The sequence below is a fragment of the Dipodomys spectabilis genome, unplaced genomic scaffold (assembly GCF_019054845.1).
Source record: "Dipodomys spectabilis isolate Male_0828 unplaced genomic scaffold, ASM1905484v1 ptg000297l, whole genome shotgun sequence".
Lineage (NCBI taxonomy): Eukaryota > Metazoa > Chordata > Mammalia > Rodentia > Heteromyidae > Dipodomys > Dipodomys spectabilis.
The window spans coordinates 3067545-3079653 of NW_024870974.1; the positions used below are offsets into that span (position 1 = coordinate 3067545).

Consider the following 12109-nt stretch of genomic DNA (forward strand, 5'->3'; position numbering starts at 1 on the left):
GTCCCTAAGCATCTCAAGGACAGCTAGCTTTCAACTGCAATCCTTAGATCTCAGCCTCCTGAGTAGCTAGTATAGTCATGAGCCACATACACCCAGCTTTCTTGCCCTATATTTAACAGGACAAGTTTGCAGGTTCTGGGTTTGGATGTGAATATCTACTGTTTTGCCTACCCACAGACCAGATCTGTAACTATAAAACAGTCAAAGAAACTTCATGTTTACCAGCTACATATCTCTGCTAGGATTTTTTTCTTTTGCCAGTCCTGGGCTTGAACTCAGGGCATGGACACTGTCCCTGCATTTCTTTTAGCTCAAGGCTAGCACTCTTTGACTTGAGCCATAGTGTTACTTCCAGCTTTTTCTGTTTATGTGGTACTGAGGAATTGGACCCAGGGTTTCATGCATGCTAGGCAAGCACTCTACCACTGAGCCACCTTCCCAGACGTATTGAGCATTTTTAAAATTTTTTTTATTGTAAAGATGCTGTATAAAGGGATTACGTTTCCCTGAGTAAGGTACATTTATTGTTGAACATTTTCACCCACTCCATTGTTGTTCTCCCACTACCCCTCTCCCCACCCCCCCTCCACCCCCGAAGTTGTAAAGTTCATTTCCGACAGTGTCCTATGAATATCATTGTCGCAATGGGTCATCTTTTGTACTTCTTTCAGCATTGTGTTCTTTCCCTTCCCTTCCCCCAATCACATAAATGCATATGCAAGGTGGAGGGCACCAGAATCAAAGACAGAGATTGCCAGGGATAAACCAATGGAAAATGAAAAATGAAATAAAATAATCAGAAAGAACTAGTTACAGTACATTGGTGACATCAAGGTTACCAAAAAAAAAAAAAAAAGACCTGTTGTTTCCATGTCTTGGAGTTCACTTCAATTAGCATCATTTTGTATGGTCATATTTTCACAGCTCTTGAGCTATTATGATTCTCTGTCAGGACTAACTTAGCCTTATATTATTTATTACAAATGAGGGACACCATAGAGCCTATTTTTCTTTGGGTCTGGCTTATTACTTCACTTAATATGATTTTTTCCAAGTCTTTCCATTTCCTTATGAAAGTGGCGATGTCACTCTTCCTGATAAAAGCATAAAATCCCATTGTGTAAATATACATTTTCTTGATCCATTCATCTATTGAGGGGCATCTGGGTTGGCTCCATATCTTAGTTATGGTAAATAATGCTGCAATGAATGTAGTTGTGCTGGTAGCTTTAGTGTGGCCTAGTTTGAGGTCATTTGGATAAATGCCCAAGAGTGGGATTGCTGGATCATTGGAGAGTTCTATTTTTAGTCTTTTCAGGAACCTCCATACTGCTTCCAGAGTGGTTGAATCAGCTTACATTTCCACCAACAGTGTAGTAGTGTTCTCTTTTGGCCACATACCCACCAGCATCTGTTATTTGTTTTGAGGTGAAATCCCAATGTAGCTTTGATCTGCATTTCTTTTATTTATTTATTTTTTTTTGGTCCGGTCGTGGGGCCTGAACTCTGGGCCTGGGCACTGTCCCTCAGCTCTTCAGCTCAAGGCTAGTGCTCTACCACTTGAGCCACAGCGCCACTTCCAGCTTTTTTCTTTTTGCTTATGTGGTGCTGAGGAATCGAACCCAGGGCCTCAGGCATGCAAGGCAAGCGCTCTACCACTGAACCACCTTCCCAGCCCCCTGCATTTCTTTTATGGCCAGCGACGCTGGGCATTTCTTCATGTGTCTATTGGCCTTTCTTATTTCATCTCTAGAGAAGGTTCTTTTTAATTCTTTATTAATGGGGTGGCTGTTCCTCTGGGATTTGTTATTAGGGGGGTTAATTTCTTTTGAGCTCTAGATATATTTTTGATATGAAACCCTTGTCTGTTGAATAGCTAATGACGATCTCCCAATCTGTGGGCTTTCTATTTATCTTGCTAGCTATGTCCTTTGCCATGCAGAAGCTTAAGGCTAGCATTCTACCACTTGAGCCACAGCTCTACTTTCAGTTTTTTGTTTTTTTTACTGGTTGACTGGAAATAAGAGTCCCACAGGATTCTCATGCCCAGACTAGCTTCAAATCACCATCCTCAGATCTCAGCCTCCGGAGTAGCAAGGATTACAGCTAAAATCCCATGGATAACAGGCCTGGAGATACTGCCTTCTTAGCCTAGCTGAGCATGCTAATCTGGGAGACTAGCGGGAGAATACGTTGCTGTCCCTTGAATTGAACACTTGGGAGCCTGGAAGCATCAATATTTAAATATTAGATCTATTTGTAATTCTCCACATGCTAAATGAAGGAGCGGCTATGTTTGGACAGATGTGATCTCTTCCTCTGCTAAAGCCCCATGGAAACAGACACAAATGGAGCCCATGCTTGTATGTATGTATGTTGGTCATGGGGCCTGGGCACTGTCCCTGAGCTCTTCAGCAAAGCAAGGGCTCTACCACTTGGGCCATAGTTCCACTTCTGGTTTTCTGGGGGTTAGAGATAAGAGTCTGGTGGACTTTCCTGCAGGAACTGGCTTTCAACCATAATCCTCAGATCTCAGCCTCTTGAGTAGCTAGGATTACAGGTGTGAGCCACTGGTGCCTGGTTGGCCCACACTTTATGAGATGCTTACTGGATTCTTATTCTTCCTCTCCATAGCTTGACTGCTCCATGTCAAACCCTAACTCTGCTGTGTGTTAGCTGTCTTACTTCCACCAGTGACATAACATCTCTGGGTCAATCAGTAACAGTTCCAGGGAGTTAAAACAAACTGTGTATTTAGTCCCATGTTAAATACAATTATACATGGCTTTGCTTGCTTTCTTATAACTTGCCAATTAAACTCTATTGCAAGGAAGCAGAGTCTGGGCCCTCTCTATCATAGGAGATGTATTTTTATACAGATATACATGAGTCATGTGACCTTCTTCCAGAACGTGGTACATACCACTAACTTAACAAACTGTGCTCTTTGTTGCTGTAACCTTAGGGTGGCAGATAGATGGTTAAACAAATGTGAATGTCGGGAGACAGTAGCAGTCTGTGTTAAGTGTCTGCCTCCTAAAGAAAGACACCCAGCGTGGCCAGGACAGTAGGGTTTGTGATTCTTAATGGCTCCACATTTTCAGAGACAGTGGTGCCCATGGTACAGTACTCCTCACAAGGCCGGGCTGTGTGGGAGACAGTACCAGCTGTGAGAGACTCGGGCTCCCGAGAGGGTAGGCATATTGTGTCCTGGCTTCTAAACCTTGTCAGCATTCACAGCCAACATTATACACTTCTTATCAAAGTGTGTCAACTCAAGGGTAGCATACCACTATTTCCTTTTTAAAAATTCTTTTGGAGGCACTGGGGTTTTGAACTCAGAATCTCTCTTACTAGGCAAGTATTAAATCACTTAAGCCATACCCTTAGCTCTTTTTGCTTTTTTTTTTTAGATGTTTCCCCTCTTCCCCTCAACCCCCAGATTAGCATGAAACAGTGATCTTCCTACCTCTGCCTCTGGGATTACAGGCAGCTGTAAACCACCATGATTGGTCCAATCATTTGTGTTTTAATCCCAAAGGAAGGGCAGAGGAATAGAGGGTAGGTCCTGGACCCTGGCAATTCAGGCAAGGTATCATACATGGAGACTCAAAGAACAAGCAAGTTGTCTACAAAAGAAATAGCCAGTGTTGGAAGCAGCAGAATTGAAATGTTCCTTTTAAGTATTAGATACCAAGCCCGTGGTAGCTGAGCCACTATTTCCTGTGAGCCAGGCCACTACTTTTGATGTCTTCTCCACATGGAGTCATAGAACTCCTAGGATCACCTTGTGAGTCATAGAACTCATGGATCACCTTGTGAAGTAAGTATTACTTGACAAACAGAAAGAGGAGGCTGAGCTGAGGCAGCTGCCCAAGGTCACCCAGTGCGGGTTAGCGGTGCTTGAACTCCAGTCCAAGTTTGCCTTATAACGCCTGTTGAGGTTTATTTCGGGGCATTTCTTTATGATCTTAAGGCAGCAGAGAACAGAGAACTATTCCAGGAGATTGGACTATGCTATCTATCTTATAGATGCATGGCTCCAAAGCTAGTGGAGAGAGGTGTCAGAGAGGCCTGGGCAAGCCTGGGAATCACACAGGTACAAACCTCTGCGCCATCCACATCTTACTAGCTTGGTTTGGGCATCTTTGCTTTTTGCTTTCTGTTGTTTTGTTTGGAGGCCTGGTCTATGTAACCTAAGCTGCAGCTGTACTCACAATCTTTCTTCTCCGTTCCTGAAACCTTTCTAATTTGTTTCCTTATTTGCCTAATGTAGACCAGTTCTACTAAAAAGCAGAGCCCATCTGAAAATAAAAGATAGCATTTCAGGTCACCTTCACTAGTACTTATCTCACAATTATCTACCTAGATCTAACCAACATTGGACTATCCGTATTGTGGCAAGTGAGGGCTAGGAAACCAATTGGCTCCTATTTCAAAGGCTTAGCTTTTCCCTCCTTCCCTCCCTCCTTCCCTCCCTTCCTTCCTTCCAGCCTTCCTTCCAACCTTCCTTCCTTCCTTCCAACCTTCCTCTCTCCCTTCCTTCTTTGTTTTGTGCTACTGTTGGAGGCTTGAACACAGGACCTTGGCACTCTTAGCTTTTTTATTCAAATCTAGAGCTCTACCACTGAAGCCACAGTTCCATTTTCAGCTTTTGGTGGTTAATTGGAGCTAAGAGTCTCCTAGACTTTCCTGCCCGAGATGGCTTCGAATTATGATCTTTACATCTCAGCCTCCTGAGTAGCTAGCTTCACTTTTAATTAAGGCTGTGAGTCTTTCTGAAAGGTCTCCCCCTGTTTAGGGACCCACTGTGATGTCGAAGCATTGTTCTCTGGCTCTCCAACTGGTTCCATGGCCCACAATCTAAAATTACTTATTTGCCTTTTTTGACTCTCTTCCTTACCCCTTGAATAAAACATATATATATATATATTCATTCATGAGTTTTCTAGGTGTTTTCAGACTACTAATTAGTTATTTCCAGGTAAGGAAAATTCCAACACTTGCCCAGGTGGTGTGAGCATGTTGGGGCACAGGTATTTTCTAGGATAATATTCTCTTCAGCAGAGCAAATCATTGCCTTGGACCCCAAGACTTCCTTTCCCTCCCAGACCAGGGCTTCCTGGACCACTGAAGACCTCAGGGAGTAACAGGAGAAGGCAACTCCAGGGGGTGTGAGGAAAGAGACCACCTCCTTCCAGAGGGACTCAGACAGTGCCTTAGGCACATTCCCAACTTTCTCCAGCTGGGCAGCCCCTCCCTGCATTCCCAGTTGGGGGTGGGGGGGAGAAAGGCTTAAAGGTTTAATTCTTATCATGTAGTTTGCATTCCTAAGGATCTTAAGGAAAAGAGAAGATTAAATTCCAGTGTTTGGTACGTACTTGTCAACCAATTTCCCATACAGGGGGGCAGGGCAGGGTTTCAAAAGGATAGCACTTTGTCTTCAGATACTAACACAACCAGCACCACCGTGGCAAAAGAAGTATGGCCAGGTAATCTTGGCGGACAAAGGAGGTATTTTGGCCACCTCCAACGGTTGCCAGAGGCTGGCCCTGATCTCTGGTGATCTTTGCACTGTAGCAATATACATCTGTAGAGGCGACCAAGGCGGTAACGAGTCTCAGTGGAGATTTAATCTCATCTGAAGGATGCAGGGACATCTTCCCCCAACCCTGATTTGCAGCGGCTGACTCTTTCCTGCTTCTCTGGTCCTGAATTTATGTGACTTTCTCCTTTTTTTCTTAATAGTACATTCATTCAGTGTTGGACACTGGTCACTCATGCTTATAGTCCCAGCTACTGGGAAGGCTGAGATTCGAGGATCCAGGTTGAAGCCAGCCTGGGCAGGAAAGTCAAAGAGGCACTTATCTCCAATTAACCAGAAGTAGAATTGCAGCTCAAGTGGTAGAGCACCAGCTTTGAAAGAAAAAGCTAAGAGATAGAATCCAGGTCCTGAGTTCAAGCCCCAGTACTGACACCACACCCACAGGCCCCCTCCCTCCCTCCCCCTCCCACAGATATGAAGTGTAGAGAAGAAAAGATTATATATCAGTTGCCTAATACTTTTCTTTTTCTTTTTTTTCCTTTTTTTTTTTTTGCTGGTACTGGGGCTTGAACTCAGGGCATACTCTGTCCCTGAGAGTATCTATGCTCAAAGCTAGTGTTCTATCATTTAAGCCACAGTTCCACTTCCAGCTTTTTCTGTTTATGTGGTACTGAGGAATCGAACTTAGGCCTCCATGCATGGTAGGCAAGCACCCTACCACTGAGTCACAATCCCAGCCCTTAATACTTTTTTTTTAAAAAAAGAAATTTTTGCTTGAAAGTTACACTATCAGGTTAGCAAAATTCATGTAAGACAGAGTATCTTATACCTGAATTTGAAGTTGTTATAAGCAAATCTGTGAATGATAGTTTAGAAATGGGGAAAACAACTAGAAAATAACCCATCCTGTTTACACTTTGTCTATTAGCAATTTCTTTAAATTTTTCTTTGAATTTTAAGTCATTATAACCAATTTGGTTATCTGAAGACAAGGTGGAATTTCACATCCGTCATACCCAGACATGATTTATTAAAACCATAATGATAAATTAATTGTCACTAGACATGGAAATATAAACCCAAAGCAAAATTAAAATTTTGAATTACAGTAGCTGAGGTGACATTATCTTAAAATTTAAGAATCTTGCCGGGCGCTGGTGGCTCACGCCTGTAATCCTAGCTACTCAGGAGGCTGAGATCTGAGGATCATGGTTCAAAGCCAGCCCGGGCAGAAGAGACCGTGAGACTCCTACCTCCAATAAACCACCAGAAAACCGGAAGTGGCACTGTAGCTCAAGTGGTAGAGCGCTCGCCTTGAGCTGAAGAGCTGAGGGACAGCGCCCAGGCCCAGTGTTCAATCCCCACGACCGACAAAAAAAAAAAAAAAAAAAAAAAAATTTAAGAATCTTAAGTGAATAAATGCTCTGTACTTATAAGTAAAGTTAGCTCACGGAAAAGTCTTGTACTTTATTTAAACCGTTTAGCACTGTCTTTACCAATAGTATGTTTTTCAAGAGATTAAATAGATGGTGAACAAAAGATGAATTTAATCTGGATGCAACTTATTCTAAACCTAGTGAAATCTGATTATTGCACTGTCTGAAAATACTTAACTTTCTCTTCCTCTTAGTGAGCAAGTAAACTGCAGAGAAAATGTTGCTTTTTCCAAGTTGCCTGGCAAAATTAGCATAGCTCCATGCTGATATATTTCCTCACAAAATAAATTTAGCTCTATGGCTAATAATAAAAACACAAACAGTACTTTAACCAGCTCCAGTGTCCTCTTTTCATCAGCTAATCCCTTGTGTAAGGAGCTACTACCCTGCTGGGCAGCTCCACAGAAAGGGCTGATCTTCTAGATGAAATCTTAAACACAGTAAGGGAAAACAGAGGTGAACAGTTTTACATTCTAGCCAGGTGGCAGTGGCTCATGCCTAGCTAATCAGAGGGAAGAGATTTGAGGGTGGAAGTTCAGAGTCAGCCTGGGCAGCCAAATCTGAGCCTTATCACCAAGTAACCAGCAAAAAGAAAACCAAAAAACAAAAAAAAAAAACACCCTGGAAATAGAGATGTGGCTCAAGTAGTAGAGTGCCCTCACAAGAGTGTGAGGCCCTGAGTTTGTTCACTCACACACACACACACACACATTCTCTCTCTCTCCTGTCTCTCTGTCTCTGTCTCTGTCTCTCTCTCTCTCCCCTCCCTTTCTCTCTTCCTCCCTCCCTCACCCTCTCCCTCTCCCTTCCCCCACCCCTCTCATCCAAAAGCAAGCAGCAAGGCTGGACATGAGCCTCAGTGTAAAGAATGTGTTTAACATTTGTGAAGCCCTGGGTTGGATCCTCCATAATGCATTAAATGAGTAATTAATAAACATAAATAAACATAAACTCCTCCAATTCTGAAGGTAGTCTTTAAAAAGAAGGATTCCAATAGTAAACAAGTCCCTTACAGTTTCACAAAGTGAATCCTAGGAAGCTAGAACATATGTTCTCAGAGGGGGTAGGGCAAGGAGGAGGGTAGACAAATGAAAAGAGGAAAGGAAGGCAATCATTGTCATAATATGCACATGTGAAAATGGAGCCAAGTAATTTGAGGGGATGGATGGCATTAGGAGAGATGAGGGAGAATGGAAGGGGTCACATTGGTCAAGATGCATTCTAGTATAAACTGATACTTTGAATTGAAACCCTTTTGTACAACTACTTGAAGATAATTTTTTTTGGCGGGGGGAGGGGGGGGGAGGTCTGGTCATGGGGCCTGAACTCTGGGCCTGGGAACTGTCCCTCAGCTCTTCAGCTCAAGGCTAGCACTCTACCACTTGAGTCACAATGCCACGTCTGGCTTTTTTCTGGGCCTGGGTGCTGTCCCTCAGCATTTCAGCTCAAGGCTAGCGCTCTACCATTTGAGCCACAGCGCCACTTCCAGATTTTTTTTCTTTTTGCGTATGTGGTGCTGAGGAATTGAACCCAGGGCCTTATGCATGCAAGGCAAGTGCTCTACCACTGAGCCACCTTCCCAGCCCTGGCTTTTCTCTCTTTTTTTTTTGCTTATGGGGTGCTGAAGAATCGAACCCATGGCCTCAAGCATGCAAGGCAAGAGCTCTACCACTGAGCCACGTTCCCAGCCCTTGAAGATAATTTTTTAAGGGCAGTTAAACATAGTTGAATTTTTAAAATGCAAAATAATAGAATATAATCACAGTGGGAAGATGCAATTAGAAAGAAAGTTGATACTGAACTGCTTAAAATAGTGAAATCAGCTGATTCCAATGGTTCATGCCTATAATCCTAGCAGCTCAGGAGGCTGAGAACTGAAGATCAACCCTTAGAAGCCAGCCAGGGCAGGAAAGTCCGAGAGACTGTTATCTTCAATTAACTTCCTCAAAAAGCTAGAGGTGTGGCTCAAGTAGTAGAGTACTAACCTTGAGCATAAAAGCTCAGGGATAGCACCCAGTCCCAGAGTTTAAAACCCCAAGACCAACACACACATGCGCGTGCGCACGCGCGCACACGCACACACACACACACACACACACACACAAAGTCTCAAAAAGAACCAAGTGTCGAATAGGGCCTTCTTTAAGATGCAGCCATATAATAGAAGACCAAAAATGGTGCTGTATTTAGGGTATCTTGAGTATCTTAGTGTCATAGAGATAGTGTAATCTTAAAGTAAAGGGTGATATTATTGTAAACATTGAAAATCACTTCCCATTCCATATTTGGGTGGGAAAAAGGTTTAAAAAATTATTTGTAGAAAAGAAACATGGGTTTGTAGAGAATAATTTACTAGTCGTACAACTTCAGGAAAGTTGCATAATTTCCATAGTTTCTCCGCAGTAAAAAGAGAATAGGATTACAGGAGAGCAAGGATTACAGGACGAGGCACAGTTCTACAAGCAGCTAGCACTGTGGAGCCCAGGGTACTTCAATACTTTTTAGCTTTTGTGTTACACACTCATCTCGGTGAGAAACAATGGGAGATATAATATGGTGACGTTCTGGGTTGTGGGATAATAGTTGATCTGTTCCCCTCATTTTTTTGCCTGGGGTGGCTTCGAACTCTGATCCTCAGATCTTAGTCTCCTGAGTAGCTAGGATTACAGGATTAAGTCACTGGTGCCCGGCCTGTTACCCCATTAGAAAAAGAAGTTTTCTGAAGCAACATATTATTTTTGAGCAGAACCAACTCAATGAGGGTTATATCCAAAGTGGTCATCTTGCCAGGCGCTGGTGGGTCACACCTGTAATCCTAGCTACTCAGGAAGCTGAGATCTGAGGATCACGGTTCAAAGCCAGCCTGGACAGAAAAGTCACAGAGACTCTCATCTCAAATTAACCACCAGAAAACCGGAAGTGGCACTGTAGCTCAAGCGGTAGAGCACTTGCCTTGAGCTGGAGAGCTGAGACACAGAGCCAAGAGTTCAAGCCCCGCGACCAACAAAAAAAAAGTAGTCGTCTTCTTAACCATCACCATAGTGCTTTCTACATAGTGAGACTGTCTCAAAAAGGAAGGAAGGAAAGAAGGAAGAAAAAAAATGAAGGAAGGAAAGAGGAGAGAGGGAAAAGGGGCAAGGGAGGAAGGGAGTAAAAAAAGGAAAATATTCAGCTTAACATTTAAAAAGTTCTCATTTGTATCTCATTGCCTATTTTAATAGATATAAGATTATTTCCTATTTTTCTTTCTATCTTGTCTAAAATCCCCAAACAGCCAAGAGTGTGAGTAACTTGCTCAGAGTCCAACTACCAATATTATTACCTGGGGAAGCTTAGGTCTCCGGGGGACCACAGCTCTGGCACACACCTTAAACAAGGTTATCTTCATACACATGATAAGAACAAATGCTTTCAATTCTTCCAAGTTAAGGCCTAAGCTTTTACTTGGAGGGAAGGAAGAGAAACTGAGGCCAGGAAGCAGTGGCCTAAAGGTGGCCCAGCCAGCCAGCCCTTGCCCTCCAGGCTCCCAAAGTCCACTAGCTTGATTTTAAAAACGAAACTAAAAGAACCAAATTAAATATTAACTTGTTTCAAACAATTCAACCAGGAGATCATTATGAAATCAGAGTATCAGCAGACCACGGAAAGAGCTACAGAAAGGAAATTTTGCACTGCTTCTTTAAAAGGAAAAAAAAAAAAGTATGGGTAAAGTTAGATTCCTGGCTGGTCACCTGGCCAGTGCTCTAACCTTTAAGAGAGAGTAGCAGTTCCAACTTAACTCAGGTGGAGGCAAAGCTCAGATATCCACAACCCTGAGGGGTTTCTCAGCTCACCCCGTTTATAAAGAAGCAATGAACTGTTCTTTACCCAAGCGGGCTGTAACCTGCTAGTGTTCATACATAGTTACTTTTTTGTTTGTTTTTGGTATCCGCTTGGTACCAGACCTTGTAAAACATCTCTTGTGCTTTTGCCCACTCTTCTCATGATTAATCCTTACTTAACCACCGGTGTTATCCCAAGTTGCTCTCATAGTTCAGAGTGTTTTAATACACACGAAGACCCCCCGCTTTAACAGCTAAGCCCAAGGAGAGAAAGCAATTCTGGAGAAGTGAAGCATGGTTCAAAACGCACCGCGAACCCAGTGGCATTAGAAAAATGAATTTTTTTTAAAGGGCTGAATCGATTCCAATTGTAACACCTATGTCACAAGGATTTTAAGATCATTTTAGAGCAAGTAAGAGTGGAAAGAGGAATGGCAAGGTCAATACATAAAAACAAAAGAGCCCTGGAAAGTTGTTACCAGGGATCCCTACCTACAGATGGACGGCACGGGGCTCCGCTCGGAGCCGCCGCGTGCGCCGGGAAGGCGAGCGGAGCGCCGCTCCGAACGCCCGAGAGCCACGCTCTCCGTGTGGGCAGCCCGGAGCTGGGCTATTACGGTGCCCACATCATCACTAAGTGCCTCTTAAGGGGGGGGGGGACCTTAAAAAAGAACAGTTCCTCCCCCACCACACTCCAACTTACGCCCTTAGCCTGATTGTCCGGAGTGGCTTTGGACTCTGTGGTTTAACCTTGTGCCTTTCCAAACCCGAAATGAGCTGCAAATGAATGAGCCCAAGGTCCACAGCCACCCACCCAGCCAACCTCCGCCTGCAGATCAAACCCGAAGCAATGAGGTCCCGGGTCGTCGGCCCGCATGGGGGCTCTCCCCCCCCACACCCACACACCCACCCCGATCCCAGCCCGGGCCCACTAACGAACCTGCAGCCCGGGGCGGGCGCGCTCCTTACCCGCTGGCGGCGGGGGCTGGCGACGCTCCGGGATTGAAGGCACTTGCTCCCGGTGTGTGGTGGGGGGAAGGAAGGGAGGATCGGCCAGGGACGGGGCGAGCGGCTGCGGCAGCCGCAGCCACCAGCTCCACCCACAGGCCTAAGCGCGGAGAAAGTTTGCCCGGGGTCTCGTCCTCGGGCTCTGCGGGTGGCACCTGGGGCCGCCGCCCCCGCCGAGGCGGCACTCGGCGGCCCGCGGGGCCGGGCTGGGGGCGGCGGAGGGAGGCCTCGGTGCGCGCCGAGGGCGGGGTCTCCCGGGGCCGGCTCAGCCCCGCGGCCCGGCGCAGCGCGGCGCACGC

General features: G+C 44.8%; 1 protein-coding gene across 1 annotated transcript in view; it reads right to left on the minus strand.

Moving 5' to 3' along the window:
- Sgms2 (sphingomyelin synthase 2) overlaps nucleotides 1–11811 on the minus strand; it is a 73615-nt gene extending 61804 nt beyond the window's left edge. Inside the window, exon 1 of the mRNA XM_042701876.1 lies at nucleotides 11772–11811. The gene's annotated coding sequence lies outside the window, so the exon portion shown is untranslated. The remainder of the gene's footprint in view (nucleotides 1–11771) is intronic.
- Between the last annotated feature and the right edge of the window lie 298 nt (nucleotides 11812–12109).